The sequence below is a fragment of the Liolophura sinensis genome, chromosome 6 (genome assembly GCF_032854445.1).
Source record: "Liolophura sinensis isolate JHLJ2023 chromosome 6, CUHK_Ljap_v2, whole genome shotgun sequence".
NCBI lineage: Eukaryota > Metazoa > Mollusca > Polyplacophora > Chitonida > Chitonidae > Liolophura > Liolophura sinensis.
In genome coordinates, this window is record NC_088300.1 from 20,388,657 (window position 1) to 20,406,418 (window position 17,762).

A 17,762-nucleotide genomic window follows, 5' to 3' on the forward strand; every position below is an offset into this window, starting at 1 on the left:
GTTTCTCCGCTGTGCGGTGAAAAACTAAAAAGATTTTCTCAGCGGCCTAAACCTTTTCCTCTCGTTCACAGGGTGTACATCGCGGTGCAAAGCATTGCACATCGGAAAAAGCTTCTCCGCCGCCGAGAAAAGATTTGCACCCCGGTCAAAAAATCTTCTCCGCAACGTACACCTTGTCTTGTCTCCGCTGAGTAAAGCTTTTCTCCGCTGTGGAAAGGTTTTTTCTGCGTTGCTGCCTTTTCCTTCGAAGTGTGAACCTTTTCTCTGCTGTAGAAAGGTATTCTCTACAATGAAACGGCTTAGAAAGCGTGGAAATTCTGAGCACTGCGGAAAACGTTTTTCCATTTTTTATTTTATCAATTAAGTTGATCAATTTTGTCTGGGACATATTCTGTGTCTGTGCTACTTCGCTTTCATTTATAGTGTTTACAATAGTTCAATTATTTAATAGTAAATTCTATCAATCACTGTAAATCAGTATTTATTATTTTATTTATGTATTTGGTAGGTGTTTTAGGCAGTACTGAAGAATATTTCACTTATACGACGGCGGCCATGTAGAAATCGGGCAGAGCTTGGGGAAAACCCAAGAACAGCCGCAAATTGCTGACAGGTCTTCAAACGACCATAGAGGAGTATGAACGCTCCTTTGTCATTGTGCTGCTTTATTATCATTCGGAAACTGGCTGTTTGTAAATCAACACAAAATGTTAAAAAAAATCGAATAACACTAACGGGTTACCCTATCCAAGAGTTGTGCATGCAGAAAATTCGAGGCCTCTATGTTCTGCAGTGCGTTAGCCTTCACAGCTATAATTCTGCTCGCACATTATATGTATTCTATGTATGTAACAATGTTCACAGACTTAGTATTCTAGCAATGGTAATACTGTGCTTTCTTAAATTTTTCTATACGAAAATAATTTGTTTGAATTAACTGTGTATTAGTTCGTGTATGTTTGAAATATTTCACTTACACCACGATGTTAGAGGAGATCGCCATTATTCAGTACGAAAAAATTGGTCGTAAAGTCGCTGTATATTCAACATGAGATCCATATACATACATTAGATTTGAACACGTAATTTCATGGTAATCCATGCATGGCAAAGAGCGAGCTATTTAAATCTCTAGGCCAGGGAAGGTCCTGGGTTAGACTTGCACAACAGTGATATTAAAACCCCACCAGAATTAACCAGAAAGTTCCATATTCTGAACATACATTCTACAGTAACTATAGAATTAGTTAGCATTCTAAGGACCTCGGTACTCAATGCGGTACAACAATATACAGGTTTACTACATCCGTTAGAACGTTCTCGTGATGCCATTGGAAAACAGAATACAACGTTTGCCTTTATCGCTAGTTTTCTGGTGAATTGTTAGTAGTATTTCGGTTTACAGCGCTCGACAGTACAAACTGTATCAGGACACCAGTTGTGTAGCACATGTCTACCCATCACTTTCAGTAGTACATTTTCCCGAGAATTAACTGATTTTACGTCACTGAATTTTATACAGAGGGTCACATAGCGAACAATGAAGATATAACATACATTTTCGATTCTGTGTAGTTTTCTAAAAGTCTAACAGAAAAGGCCTATTTTGTCGTACGTGAATAAGGCATGGATATCGCTGATTCATTATGTAGTGCCAAGAGATCTTCTGCCTATTATTCTCAACCATGTTTTCTCACGCACGCTATCACAGCCTCACGTGAAGAAAACAAAGGTAAATGGCACAGAATTCAGAAGCTATTAAAATGTAATTTTTGGTCTGAATTGTTGGTGCTGTTAGCGGTTACCGTGACAATAGGGAGGGAAATAGACCGACTGGGCGGATGTGTTAGGGTTGACGGAGTGTGTGAGAGGGGGTGGGGGTTGGTGGTGGGTGGTGAGGAGGGGTGGGGGGGAGGGGTGTTCGTGAGTCTAGCTGAATACAGTTGGACAAAACCATGGGCACGGCATAGTTAAGCAAATTTGCAAAGCAACGATTTCATGCCTTTATCATTGGGTTGCTTAAATTTCTCGTTAATAACAGCTATGTGAAATTCAGGGAAACCATAGATCAACAGTGTATAGGTATTCCGATGGGTAAAAAAATTTGCGCCCCCCCCCCCCCCCCCCCCCTCCCCTTCTCTTTTGGCCGATCCGTACCTGTTCTTGAATACGACTGTATGCAGGAAACCATTAAGGAGTTATCCTCACCACGCCCGATCTTTTCCACTCACTAAACGGTATATTGATGATCTGCTGGTTTTAAACAACCCATGCATATATAGCAAAGGCTGTGAAAGACATTTAGTCAGCTTCGCTGGATTTAAAGGAAACCACAGTCACTCCAGATGGCACATCTTATCTTGACCTGCATTTGTGCAAAGACCAAAACGGCTTCCTCTCTCGTAGACATTAAGCCAAGAGTGATAGTTTCAATTTTGACGTTGTAAATTATCCTTCTACTTGGACAGTAATAAACCAGAAGTCCTGCATATGGCGTATACATATCTCGCCTTGCAGCCTTTTGTTAGATCCTGCGTGTTTTGTCACGATTTCAATCAACGTCTCAAGTTATTACTACAAAAACTAGTGTGTCAGTGTTATTTCATCAAACGCTTTCACTCCCTCACTCAGTCTCTTAAGTTTTGCTTTGAGTATAAATCTCTCGTGGGTAAGTATGGACAGAGTCTGCAGAATCTCAGAAGATTTTCTTCATTATTGTGTCTAATTCCGCTTAATTAGGTGACATATATTCATCGTGTTGAAATAGGTCGCCATCTTGGATATATGAACAGTTGCAATCAAAGCGCAACTGACATGCATATTTCTTTATCGAGAATTGATATTCCATTTATTTATTTATTTGATTGGCGTTTACTCAAGAATATTTCACTTATACGACGGCGGCCAGCATTGTGGTAGGAGGAAACCGGGCAGGGCCCGGCGGAAACCCACGACCATCCGCAGGTTGCTGCATGACCTTCCCACTTACGACCGGCGAGGAAGCCAGCATGAGCTGGACTTGAACTCACAGCGACTGCATTGGTGAGAGGCTTCTGGGTCATTACGCTGCGCTAGCGCGCTAACCGACTGAGCCACGGAGGCCCTTAACTGATACTCTAGCATGGTCCACGATTTGAATACAGATTTCACTAGAACATACATTGCGTCTTTCCAACATCACTGAAAACTGTTGACTGCTTCTCTTTGCATGATTCCGTCCTATTTTCGTACTTTATATACTTTCTTTGTTCGTTGGTGGTTTTTGTTATACCGGAAACCTTGAGAACACGCATCATATACCAGAATATTAGAGATCACGCACTACATATTTGAAAAAGTGAGTATTTATGTTTGCTTCAATTATGGTGTTGTAAAATAGTATTGTCAAGATAAGAGTCATGTAGTCAGTGCGCCTCTTTACATCACGACCTGAACGAAATTGGAATTATGTTAAATATACTTTAAAACATAAATATGGAATTCCTAGCTCTTCAGGAAAACTTGCGCACACAGTACGACTAAAGTATACCCATTCACATGACAATGTCGATGTGTGAAAACGAAACCGGGAAAACTTATCTCGATTCGATAAAAAATGCAAGGCCTCATGTGGTGAATTAAGGTGTTAAAACAACAGAGGGTGAATTTATAGTTATCAGAAATCAAGATTGTCTTGCATTTGCAGACTGCAGTTTTGTTTTACTTGAAACAACATTAACTAGTTGTCTGTTTAAATTTGTCTTGGTTTCATGCAAACAGTCTGGTTTATAAAGTAATGAGAAAGCCAGATATATGGTTATGCCCTGGCATAGGATATTAGACAGGTGAGCATTCAGCAACAGTGAAGCATTTCTCACGCATGGACAAGTGTGAAAGACTAATAGATTATTAGAAGAGAAAGGTTAGTTAATAAGAAAATGAACTTAACTTCTTCGTTAATCGATGCCATTCGATACCTTGCGTCTTTCCAACATCACTGAAAACTGTTAGCTGCTTCTCTTGATTCCGTCCTATTTTCGTACTTTATTTACTTTCTTAGTTCGTTGGTGGTTTGTGTCATACCGGAAACCCTGAGAACACGCACCATATACCGGAATATTAGAGACCACGCACTACATATCTGAAAAACTGACAGAATGCGCCATTTAACGGAAACCCCTACTACACACAGCACATCCCAGAAACACTGACGCCACGCACCATATATACCGGAATCCCTGATATCACGCAACAGAAAAACTGACGCCGAGGATCATATATACTGGAATCCCTGATACCACGCACCACATACTAGTACTTGAAATTCTGAGAGTATGCATCATAAAACAAGAACACTGACAACACAGGGATACAGGGAACCCTATAATGCACCTCCACTCTGCAAGACACTGCCGTTCACTTCAGCCATACACGATTAAGCGAAGGGAATAAAGCCTGTTGTGGCATGAAATGTGACAACATAGTCTCATATGAAAACTTTGTTAAGCAATTTTGTAGATACAAGTATGACATCAAAATATCTTCAAAAGTTATGCAGTATGCTCACTGTGAACCGGAATGCAAGTTCTTGATTGTCTATTACTCGAAGAGAGACATAGGCACACGAAGTTATAATCTATTTCTTTTAACGTGTATCCTATATTATCCGTCTGTGAAATCGCCCATAATCACTAGCAAAATTACTCCTAATCAGCATGCTACTGGTGTTTGAATATTCGTATGACGTCACTCAAATTAATAAGTTCTTGCTGTCGAAAACAAGCTTTTTATAAATTAGAAAACATTATAAATTAGAAAAGTATCATAAATGAATTTTTTTCGCAATAATATGGGCGTCCAACAAATTAATATGTACAGCTTGTGGTGTATCACTGGTTAAAGTCAGCTTTGTTAGATTGCTGAATATACATGTTAAAGAAAGACGTTAAATGAAACAGACTATAGTATAAACTGCATACATAAAAACCCTTTTCTCTTGGAAGCAATGAGTTTTCACATTTGGGTCATAACCAAACAAGAGCTTCGTCATTTATTTTGTGGGGGCCTCTGTGACCGAGTGGTTAGCGTGCTAGCGCACCAATGACTCGAGAACCTCTCTCCAATGCATGCAGTCGTGTTAAGTTCAACTAAATCTCATGGTGTCTTCTTCATTTGTACGTGGCACAGTCTGACAGCAACCTGAAGATGCTCGTGGGTTTCCCCCAGGCTCTGCACGGTTTCCCCTCACTATAATGCTGACCGCCGCCGTATAAATGAAATATTCTTGAGTACGGCGTAAAAAACTAAAAAGGTAATATAAATAATTTAGTTTGGTACAAGAAATAAAGAAATTATATTCCTCGGTCGTAAAATTTTCCCACAAAGACACAAAAAAGATGAGCGAGTCATGGCATAGTGAGATCCATGTGCGCGATGATGTAACCACAAACCACACGAGGTTGGGATTCAATCCAAAAACTAGACCTCAGCGAATTTGTACATTCCCTATCATTTTTCGCGGAGCCTTATAATTAGAGACAAAAGAAAATGACTGATGAACTAAAGCAAATTTACTATATGTATATAATGTACACTTTTGTTGCATTGGATTGAATTCATTAAAGTGGTCTTATTAGGACTTTCGCCTATCGTAAGACTTTGTCAGATTGCTGTCATAGAATGTGATGGCGGTAACAGCTAAGAATTCAGTATGAATAATAATTTAGATGAATGGCCTTTCTTTCATATAGCAAATATAAAAACTTGGAATTTAAACTAAGGTGGAAGCACGTTTCTTTGGAGTATTCAAACCGTGTGACTTTATGGATATACAAACCCATATGGTAATTGTAAAAACTGGATATTTTCCAGTATACAGCGCCTTGCCCAATGAAATATGATGGGCATTTATATGATTTCATCTCGAGTTTAAACCGAGATGACCATTGTTCACGTGTAAAGCATGAGTACCAGTCCACAGAAGTCCATCCTAAAGGTAGGAATCAGAAACAGACCCTACACATTTTAGATCCGAAGTGCTTTACGGAGGCAAGGTTCCATATGAGTAAACAAGTCAGTAATGTTTAGGGTAAAACACTTATTCATAAAGCTTACTGGTTTTCCCCGTAACTTTTGAAGGTAAAATACACGGTGTATATCGCGTACATGTACCAACCTTTCATATGTTACTTTCAATTATGGTGTTATTGTAAAATAGTATTTATGTCAAGATAAGACTCATTCAGTCAGTGCTCTTCTTTACATCACAACCTAAAGGGAAATGGAATTATGTTAAATATACATTAAAACATAAATATGGAATTCCTTGCTCTTCAGGAAAACTTGCGCACACAGTAGGGCTAAAGTATACCCATTCTCATGACGATGTCGATGTGTGAATACGAAACCGGTAAAACAAATCTCGATTCGATAAAATCTGGTTTACAAAGTAATGAGAAAGCCAGATATATGGTAATGCTCTGACAGAGGATATTAGACAAGGGAAATTCAGCAGCAGTGAAGCATTTCTCATGCATGGACATGTGTGAGAGATCAAACAGATTATTAGAAGAAAAAAGTTTTTAAATGACAAAATGAATTAAACTTTTTTCCTTAATCGATGACATTTCCCAAATCAGTTTCCTATTACTGTAAAGTCCGAGGAATTTCTCCAAAAAATAGAAACGTATAAAAACGAGCTTGCATTAAAAACAAAATGATGATAGAACGAAAAACACACTCTAATTCAAGGCAAGAAATTCTTGGCCATAGCCGTTAGCTAATGCACTTGAAGAAGTTCTAAGAAATGGAAACAATTTCTTTGTGCAAATTCAGTACTCTTGTCTCCAAATAATGTGTAAATTTTGTCCCCTTGTCTTTAAATAAACTACAGAAGAAACAGAGAGAGTAGGGGGTAATTTTGCCTTAAGTTCAGGGCAAGAGGCTAAGTGATTAGTACCAGACGACAATTGTCACCTCGATAATAGAAAAGGGCGGGAACTTCGCCCGATGTTCTGCCTGATCCAGTAACGAAGTTTCAAGTCTTGTAATTGCCTAGAATTTCTCTGCGACATTTCCACGTTAGCCTCATTTTCTGGCATTTGCTTTCAAATTTGTGGGACAACTGAGTTATGCTCGACGTCGACTCGCTTGTCAGATTATCTTGTCGATTCACGCGCCATTGGAGCGTCGTAACGCTAATAAAGATACTTACGAAATGTCGAGGTATTCTACGAGGCTGTGTGTAGAGCTAACGAGAAGCACCGTGATTTCCCAATTTCCCTTGGACCAAGGTTTTTGGATGGGAAGTAGCCTGAGGCCATCATTTGATGGTACTGTCTACCAAAACTTCGTTTACTCCTAGGTTATCGTAGCTAATCTGGCCGCTTATTTTCCATAAATGATTTTCCTAACGAGAAAAATGCGGTTAGCTCTTTGGTTTCTCTAGTGAGGTAATATCATTGGTCCACTCGTTCGGAAGCCGAGCGGAATGTTAAACTATAAGATTACCAACAACTTTGACGGCTAACCATTCGCCGAGAAGCGATCAAGCTACGGTTCTGACCCCGGTCTTATTTCCTGCAGGCAAGTTTCGGAAACTTTATCAGGCTTTCTTCGCTTCGTCTCAGGTATGTATACATTTTACCCGACTATCTTCTTTATACATGTCTTTGATTTACTCCTACCTTTCAAAATGAAACCGACTATCTTTTCTCATTGTATAGCTATTATCTCGCCATTGAGTGTTATTAATGACCATAGTTTAATTCCTTGCCTGGCGTGGCGCAAATTGACGAGTTTTGCTCTCGCCTCTATAGGAGAATTATTGTTTATTTCATTTCGTTTACTTCATTTTGTCTTGTAACCGTGTTTAGCACGATATATATCTAGGGGTTCAGTCGTGTTTGTGGCTTTATTCTTTAACTAATCTTGTAAGTAACAAAGCGAACGTTTTATTTAGCTCAGAATGGCATAAATTAAATAAAACAAATGTAATTTGAGGCGGGAAAGTTTATTGAGTTTCGTCCTTATGAAGTGTCAGGATTATTTCTTTCGAATATATCCTGCCATTACTGGATCGTACTACGTTTAATCTCTGATGTTTATCCTAAATTGGTTTTCTTTATTAGCCTTCATATTTCTTCAAGTTTTATCCCACGGCAACGCATAGTATATTACTAGATATTAATAATATTTTGCCATCCAGTGGTGCATATATTTAACGACTGTATGGCCTGAACTATTCTGTCTGTTCTCCAGCTTTTACGATGGTCTGTTTTATATAAACATGCATACGCAAAAGTGTATATTTCCGCATGTTTGTGTGAATTTTATTCATAATGAACACTGTCATTTGTCACCCATAGAAATTCATATGAATTGCTGTATCCCAGACATAAGTGTCTCTGTACATAATGGTTACATATTTGTGGTTATCATCCGAGCTTGTCAACGTTGCATACAAGCATAAACAGTGAAAATAACGTCAATCAGAAGGGTGCTTAATATAGTCTAATACCAAAAATGTCTTTTTATTTAAGTTGGATATAAATCTTTGTAGGAATTGATCTATTTATTTATATATAAAATATTTCACTTATACAAAGGCTGCTAGATTTATATAGTGGGAGGAAACTGTGCAGAGCGTAGGGAAAACGTATGACTATCCGCAGGTTGCTTGAAGACATTTCCTCGTACGGATCTTTGTAGGGAAACAAAGCCTTGTGAGACTACATATATAACATTATTACAGATTAATGTGTAAATATAACGTATACAGTGCGCGATTTCTCCCCCGGACTGATCCGATATGATTCTTTCCAGTCTTTTATATTATAGTCAAGCCATTTAAATCGGATAAAATAAAATCTAGCTTATCATTTTAAGCATGCGCATGGTAAATCCAACAATCCATATCAGTTATAAACTTCGCATGAAACATTGTTTCTTCAAAAAACTGAAGCTGTATCATCGTAAAATATTTCAAGTCCAACTCATGCTGGCTTCCTCTCCCTACGTCCCGTGCCAACAACCTGCAGATGGTCGTGGGATTCCCCCGGGCTCTGCCCGGTTTCCACCCACCATAATGCTGGCCGCCGTCGTATAAATGAAATATTCTTGAGTACGGTGTAAAACACCAATCAAATAAATAAATAAATCGTAAAATATTAATAAAAGTAAAGGCTTCCTCTCCCGACGTCCCGTGCCAACAACCTGCAGATGGTCGTGGGATTCCCCCGGGCTCTGCCCGGTTTCCACCCACCATAATGCTGGCCGCCGTCGTATAAGTGAAATATTCTTGAGTACGGTGTAAAACACCAATCAAATAAATAAATAAATCGTAAAATATTAATAAAACTAAACCACAGATACGAATACAAGCCTAGCGACTGAGTTCGTAGTGGTAAATCTGCATGCAGAAAAAGTCTACATTCAGACAAAATATATTAAAGGACAAGACATTAAACATCGTTTCAAAATATTTTTAAAAACCCTCAATTTATACACTTTAAAAGCAATATACAAAAAATCTATAACTTTTTGAAATATATGATGTAACAAAATAATTTATGTAATATTCAACATTACGGAGCAAAGTGTGATGGATATGTGTAAAGACCATTTCTTTAATGCTCATTTAAGAAGATCAACCAGAAAAATACATTTTGTAGAAGCACGTAAATTTAGTATCAAAATGTGTATGTGTCTTCGATTTACAAATGACGCAAAGGGTAAACTCCACTCCACATAAAACATGAAACTAGGACTTAAAGCAGTGCAAAGGTTATGTTCTTAATACGGTATTCCTTCCTGTGAATCAAATAGTAAAACTAATACTCCTATAAATACTTTTAGGAGTAACAATCAAGAAAATGCAAAAATAAGGTAGCTGTTACATCGCTACCTGCATGATTACATTTTTAATGATCTAATAGTTACATAAGACATTCGCGGATAAAAATGTTCAACTATAACAAAAATTCAATTCAATAGTCGTAAGGCAAATTTCCAATTTTCAACATTCCTACATTCCTAAAGTAAGCTTAACTCTGTATATCACGTAACATATTAGGAGAGTAAGGTGAAAACCTAGAGAGAGAGTCTAGGTCTAGGGGTTTGCGGTTCGCGGTTCGCGGTTCGCGGCGCTTTCCTTTGAATTACTAAGATGTGCGGTATACGAGATCAAATCTTGACTTGAACCAGGTAGATTTCCGGATTTCCGGTTTCACCCACCCATGAAAATGACCTCCATAGTATAAATGAAAGATTCTTGAGCATGACATTAAGCAATAACCAAATAAAAACATAAACAATGATATTTTAAATGTCAACTTTTAAATTATAAATTTCAAAATCAACGCTAAAACAAAATCGGCGAATTTCTTCAAAGGTGATGAATTCACCTTCAACATTCGGCGAAATCAAAAAATGGGACAGCAACATTTCTGCGTTTCGTTTTGGGCTTTTGAGACAGTCGACCCGGAGCGAGATAATGACTTTTTATCGATATGTCTTAAAACGAAATGAATGAAAACCCCAATATCTATCCTATTACGTGGTTACTAGAAAGTTTTGACACATGTTATGGGAAACAAATTTTAGTCTGCAATCTTTTTCCTAGAGTACACATCTCAACACTGCTGTTGGCAGAAGAAAATATATGGCGTTGTAAAAATATTGCACGAAGCCACAGGGGCCAGTGTTAAGAGCATTGTGACTTTTCAGCACTTATTCTATTATCGTTTGTTGAAAAAAACATATTTTGTCGAAATATAATGATGCAAAATATTAAAAGGAAGCCGATCGTGGTCTAGTGGTTACAGTCGCTTGCCTTTCAACCAGTAGGACACGTGAGGTGTGGATTCACACCAAACCTTAGGCAGAGAATTGGTAGATTTGCGCACTCCTACTGTTTATAGGGGTTTGGTGACGATAAATGGTGTCGCCTTTACGCATACTAACGTTCGGTGAAAACTACTTGTCTTTTACCATTCGTGTGCATCTTTGTACGTCACATGAGGGAAAGTTTGTCAGTTACTTGCCAAATGTCGATGTTTTACTCCTGCATCCGCGCCATGCATGCGGTCAGGTCCCTGACAAAGTTTGTGAGGAACTTTCCAAAAGTCAATATATTTTACTTCGGATACACCTCCACCCATAAATGACATGGCCATAATATTTAATGAAATTCGACCGAAGGGAGATGAAAATGTTACATGCACCTTTCTACTACAGTGCTGACATTTATTTCCCTATTCCATTTATGAATGAAGTGGGTTGCTTAAAACAACCCGTTTATATTACTGGCATAAATTTGAGATTATTCCTTGTTTCATTTTTCGACAGCTCCCGGCGACTATCCCATTAAAGTTCATCTAACAGCGCATAACAGCTTCACGCCTCTTTTTCGCCATCACGCTGACTAAGTGTTAAGGTGAGTTTGAGTTACGTCCATTCTTCATTAACGCACATGCCCGAAATAGTCTCGATCAGCCGACAGAATACACTGTGCACCTTGTTAGCTAGGTTCTGTGCCATCTGTTCTCTAACACCCAGAACTTCTGGACATTTGCTCCTGTGTCGCTTGGAAATAGCTTCAGGAAGTTCTGTGACCATTGACAGAACCTATCTGTATTATTATTGTCATGCAAAACATAGTATTCCGATTAGGTTTAAAAGAAATTCTGACGGGAAAATATTATATCTATGCTAATATTGTGTGTCAAAGTCATTCATTTTAACTACGAAGTTTTCTGTTTATAACATACAGTCAAGCTGAAATTACCATTAAAACGTTCTACATTAAATATTAATTGTTCCGCATCTTAGTGTGGTGGACCAGGTTCGAATCCGTGGAAGACCTCTCCTTCCAAAACTTTCTAAATACATGGTACTTGTGTCTTCGTTGCTCGACGTTCACTGTAAGTGAGAAAACTTACTGGGTTTGGGTAGACAGTCTCAATATCTGTGTGTGGTAAGATGTTTTGGTGTCATCCTCAACGATGTAACAGCAGGCTTCCCAAGAACATCATCGTAACGTGACGAAAATGGTAGCAAAGTCAGTAACTCCTTTCTGTGACTTTTAGAAGTTTGGTGAGAAAGTACACTAAATTAGATGTTCATGACTTTATAAAGGTGTTAATATCTTCGTCCAAACGTAGTGCTGATAAACCACGGAATTTTATATTCATAAGGAATATCTTCTCAATAATGTACTTAAACACAATTAATGCCTATATAACCTGTCGCCGTCATCTAGAGAATATTTTTCAACTGGATTTTATTTGTCGATATAGCTCAGGAATTCATTCGCTAAGTTGTTAAATTCTCTATATGTATGAGGAAATGTTGACTTCAAGTTAATTCCTAAGAATCACCGGGGATTACGTATTCGGAGACATCTCCATATATAGACACAATGTGCGAAGCCTTTTTCATGGAGAACAAAATATATACAGACAGTAGATGGACGATGCAGTAAAAACACTTTCTTTCTACGAAAAACCACAAAAGTATGCCCAAAAGGTTATATGCCTCACGTTCCTCATGTCCATATGTGCCTTCTAAATATGTTAGGTATATGAAGATGTGTTGACAATTAGGCTTACAGCCAGGCTGTACTTAGCAAAGCGCCCACTTGTGTGTCGCAAGCCTTTCCACATCTCAAACCTATATTGTGCTATGTATAATAAATAAACTCCCTGGGCCATCTGTCGATTTATGAGATGTGGAAGATGTATCATCAGGAGCTTAGACGAAGATATGATCAGATAAATTAACTTCCTGGAGAACTGAATGGATGTTAATATAGAGTTACTTCTCCCCTGCCCCGAAGGGCCCAGTCGCACAGGTCAATACCGCTGGCTATTGGTTTCTCTGCTTCTATGAAAAAAGGTGGAAATTGACAATTTGATCGGTTATATCTGCGATCTGACGACTTCTGCCTGTTAATGCGATACGGGTTGATGCGCTCCCTGACCCGACTTCGGTAGAATATTGAAAAGGCCTGAGCGACTGGGGTGATTATTTCACAATATTGCTCGCAAATTAAATGATTCCCAGCCCTAAGAATGTTCCTTGTTGGACTATTGAGGAGAGGTGCGAAGGCGTTTTTTCTGACTTCAATTCAGCATAATTTCATAACGGCAGATTTAAGTCTCAGGAAACTAAAAGTTCCACCACTGTCTCAAAGTTAAGGTTTCTAGGGATTTTAACCGCTCTCTGTATTCTTGTATCATCTAGAAATGTTAAATTTTAATGATTAATATGAAAATTTAATAAAAGTTGATACATGTGCACATTGTGGGATTTTGTTCAACTGAATGCGTCATGACTTGGAAGAGGAATGTATGGAATCTGTCCAATTTTCTGGAATGTTTATCATGAACTAATTTTGTTACCAGTCACTGCGGTGCTTTATTTCGTCAAATGATTTGAAGTGGAACATCCGTTCTATCTTCAGTGAAAGACACTTCCAGATATATTTTTGTGGAAAAATGTCTTTTTGTAACAAAATTCATTGAATTTATCGCGTGATATCAGAACCAAAACTTTCTTGCCCAAGGCTGACTCACACAAAGTATCACAACCGGGGCACACGGAATGTACAGGTCGAGATTTGGAGATTATCCCCTGTTCTCAGGTGCTAACTTCCGGATCGCTGCTCTCGGAGAATACCGCCGTAATCACGCGAGGTAACGAGAAAGCGACTCTTCCCCAAATTCGATTTCTTGACTCGCCTTTAGCCGTGTGCTGCTCACAAAGATGCCCCTGGACGAATCGAGAGTGGGCTATCTCCACATATTACCCACGGTCAATTGGGCTGCCCCGTAATTTTGCGCTCAAATAGACACATAATTGAAGCATAGTTTCAATTAGAAAGTCTATTATTACGGGAATGAGAGTGAGATGAGCCTGTAGTGGACGCTGCACGTAAAAACCGGAGCGAGGCTAATCCACGCCAGAGCTTTGCCACCCGCTAGCCACGACGACTCACCAAAAATCGAGGGGTAGGAAACTAGAAAGAGCAATCCCCCGGCATTGTTGGCTGATTTGTGAAACACAAAAGATACCGTGCGTCTTGGCGCTGCCGGGGAAGATGTCCGCTGTTCTATCGTTAATAGATTCTCGATTGATTCTTCGTGAATTACTCCCCGGCTATTCATTCTAACATTCGTCCTGCACGTAGTTCAGACACGACACGAGGGAAATTTTGCGAGCGGTGAAAAAATGCTATATTGTTCTGCATGAGCGTGTACCTTAATATGAAAAATGCATTAAATTTTCATTGCAGAAATGCAAATATTGATGTTTGTTTGCATTAAGAATGATTATAGATGCTCAACAAGAAGGTTGGAAACTTCTACATCAACAATTGGAATTGCAAGGGCTCTGTTTGTGTGTGTTTAAATGGGGGCGGGCGGGGGTGGGATAGGATTGACAACCTATTTTATTTCCCGAAACTCATATAACTTTACTTCCGATATGAAAGTTATTCACTATTGTCATGTTGCCAAGTAGGTAATTAAGACATATCTGACAAGAAATTTAACGGCAGCATTAGGGAACACTACTCATAAGCTCATTTCAGACAAGGTTGGAATAAAAAGCACTGGACTTAAATAGTTTCAATATTATGCATGTACTAAAAGCCTTTTTTTAAAAAACTTCTTTAAGAGCATATTGTTGTACTATCTATTTGATCACAGAAGTAAATGTTATTATTTATGTGTGTCTTCGCAGAATACATGTGGATTCAGACGTTAGTTTTTAAATTTGCTTTAATTATCTCTCTGGTGTGCGGACCAGCTTGCTCTGCCACAATTCTTTTGGAAGGGAGACAACTCCTTCAACTGTGATAAATTCGGATGTTGCATTTCACGCCAAGGTGAATTAACCCTCTTTCAAATGAGTTTGTCTTGCATGTGTATAGTGCTGTTACGGTTAAAGGAGGTTGACAAATGCATGTTGCACTAACTTATTTATCATGAATGACAGATTACTATTAAAAGGGCTGACTCTCTTTAATAAAAGAAAGAACAAAAATCATTAACGTCAGTCTGAGTTCAGTGTAACACCACAAGACCTATGTGCCTCATGGAATAATGGAACAGACAAATTACTTTCGAGTTAATTAAATGTTTACTTTAACAATTTACAGCCACGTCATTGTACCATACAATAGTACATCTACTTGTCACAATATCTGAATCTCACGGCATAGATTAAACATTCAATAACATATACATACTCTGAGATATAAGTAAGCAGGCCAAGATTAAAAAACATAGATACATACTCTGAAATATAGGTAAACAGACCAATATTCAATAACATATATACATACCTAGAAATGTAGGTAAACAGGCCAACATTCAAAAACATATATACATACCTAGAAATATAGGTAAGCAGGCCAACATTCAAAAACATATACATACACTGAAATATAGGTAAACAGACCAATATTCAATAACATATATACATACCTAGAAATGTAGGTAAACAGGCCAACATTCAATAACAAATATACATACCCAGAAATATAAGTAAACAGGCCAACATTCAATAACATATATACATACCTAGAAATATAGGTAAACAGGCCAACATTCAATAACATATATACATACCCAGAAATATAGGTAAACAGGCCAACATTCAATAACATATATACATACCCAGAAATATAGGTAAACAGGCCAAAATTCAATAACATAAATACATACCTAGAAATATAGGTAAACAGCCCAACATTCAATAACATATATACACACCCAGAGATATAGGTAAACAGGCCAACATTCAATAACATATATACATACCTAGAAATATAGGTAAACAGGCCAACATTCAATAACATATATGCATACCTAGAAATATAGGTAAACAGGCCAACATTCAATAACATATATACATACCTAGAAATATAGGTAAACAGGCCAACATTCAATTACATACATACATACCTAGAAATATAGGTAAACAGGCCAACATTCAATAACAAATATACATACCCAGAAATATAAGTGAGCAGGCCAACATTCAATAACAAATATACATACCTAGAAATATAGGTAAACAGGCCAACATTCAATAACAAATATACATACCCAGAAATATAAGTAAGCAGGCCAACATTTAATGACATTTAATGCACTGTCCGAAAACGCCACACAAACTTCTGGTATGTTGTCCATTTAAACATAAGTATAGGTAATATATTATCTGGAAAATTGCTGAACCATTCAATGGTCTTCAGCAGAATTCTCACAGTTTGAGGCTTGGTCACACTACTGTGATACAAAAGCTTGCCAAATGTTGTCTTTTAGCGATGTCAAGAAGAGCAAAGCTGTTAGGTAGGTAGCTATAGACTCTTCTGTAATGAGAAAAAGCCTTCACTGAATTTTACATATGGAAACATATATATCATAACTCTCTGTACATGTATGCAGCTATATTCGGGCTAATGGCCTCTTAGACTGATCACAAATAAACTTTAATTATGGACACTCGGTATTAGCAAAAATGCGAAGGAGAATTCGATTCATAAGAGAAGATGACTGAAAAAGACAAATGGCATGCAGCCTAAATAAATATAGACTCTTTGACTGTGATCCTGACTCGAGGTTTGTTTTGATGCGCCAAAAATAGCCCCTGTGTCTTTGTCAGACCATAGCCCGTCACAACTATAATTATAACATTATTTAAATCTGTTTAAATTGTCTCACTCTTTAATATACATGTATAGCAATACCTACAGCATGCATCAGGAATTCTCGTTAAAGTAAACCTAAAAATCATAGGCATGGTCTTTATGGCCTTTTACTCCCCCCCCCCCTTTCCCGTTATCACCCGTCCCAATCCCTCCCTTTAATAAAAACTTAAAGAAGGATCTGTGGATTTCTGACTTTTACAGGTTCTGTAATTTAATTAACTTGTGATTAAGATCAGCGCTTCAGTATTAATCACTGGTGTTTCTTCTGTAACGGAGTTGTACTTTATAACAGAATTAATCGAGTAAGATTTTGAATTGCACAGCCAAGATATTGTACTTAATAATTTTGTCGTAATTATATAGGTAGAGGAACATATAAAAAAAAGCATACAAGCAATTGTTTAGTAGTAGACCCATAAAGCGCATAGAGATCATCATGCAAAGTGTTACAACCCTGCTGTTAAGCACTTAATTTGTTAATCTTAAAATTTAAGGCTGATTTTTATCTGTCGTTATTCCATTCAGTCGATTCGGTAAACTGTCTACAGATGTTGACAAGAAAGGCAATAGCTAAAATTTCAAATAATTGTCAACTCGTGGCTTTTATCGATAAGGGCAGCGTCCAAATATTTGTGAGCGAGGACAGATCGGCCGTGAATAATCACAAAGTCAGCCGAGAAAATGGGCGTTACTACCCAAATATTAACGAGGGCAATTTGCTCTCCAAAAAAGGGAAGGATATTTCCTGTAGAAAGAACCTCAAAGAAAACCCGTCACTTCCTTTATGTATTGTTAACCACGCCCCATTCATTTACAGTCCACTTTGGCTCCTGTCGATCAGAATATGTACATGTAAAAGACAAAAAATGAAAGAGTTACAATTTCCTCTTAGTGTGTATCCTTGCTGACGTTATGATGAAGCGTGCTTTTGATGGTGTATCTATTCGCCGCAGTAATTTACTTTTAATTGCCTGATTAAGGCCTTTTCTGAAGCGGGTGCATATGGCTTAAAACTACTATGTATTCCAGAAATTATCGGCAAATAGGAAACGAACACCGACCATGA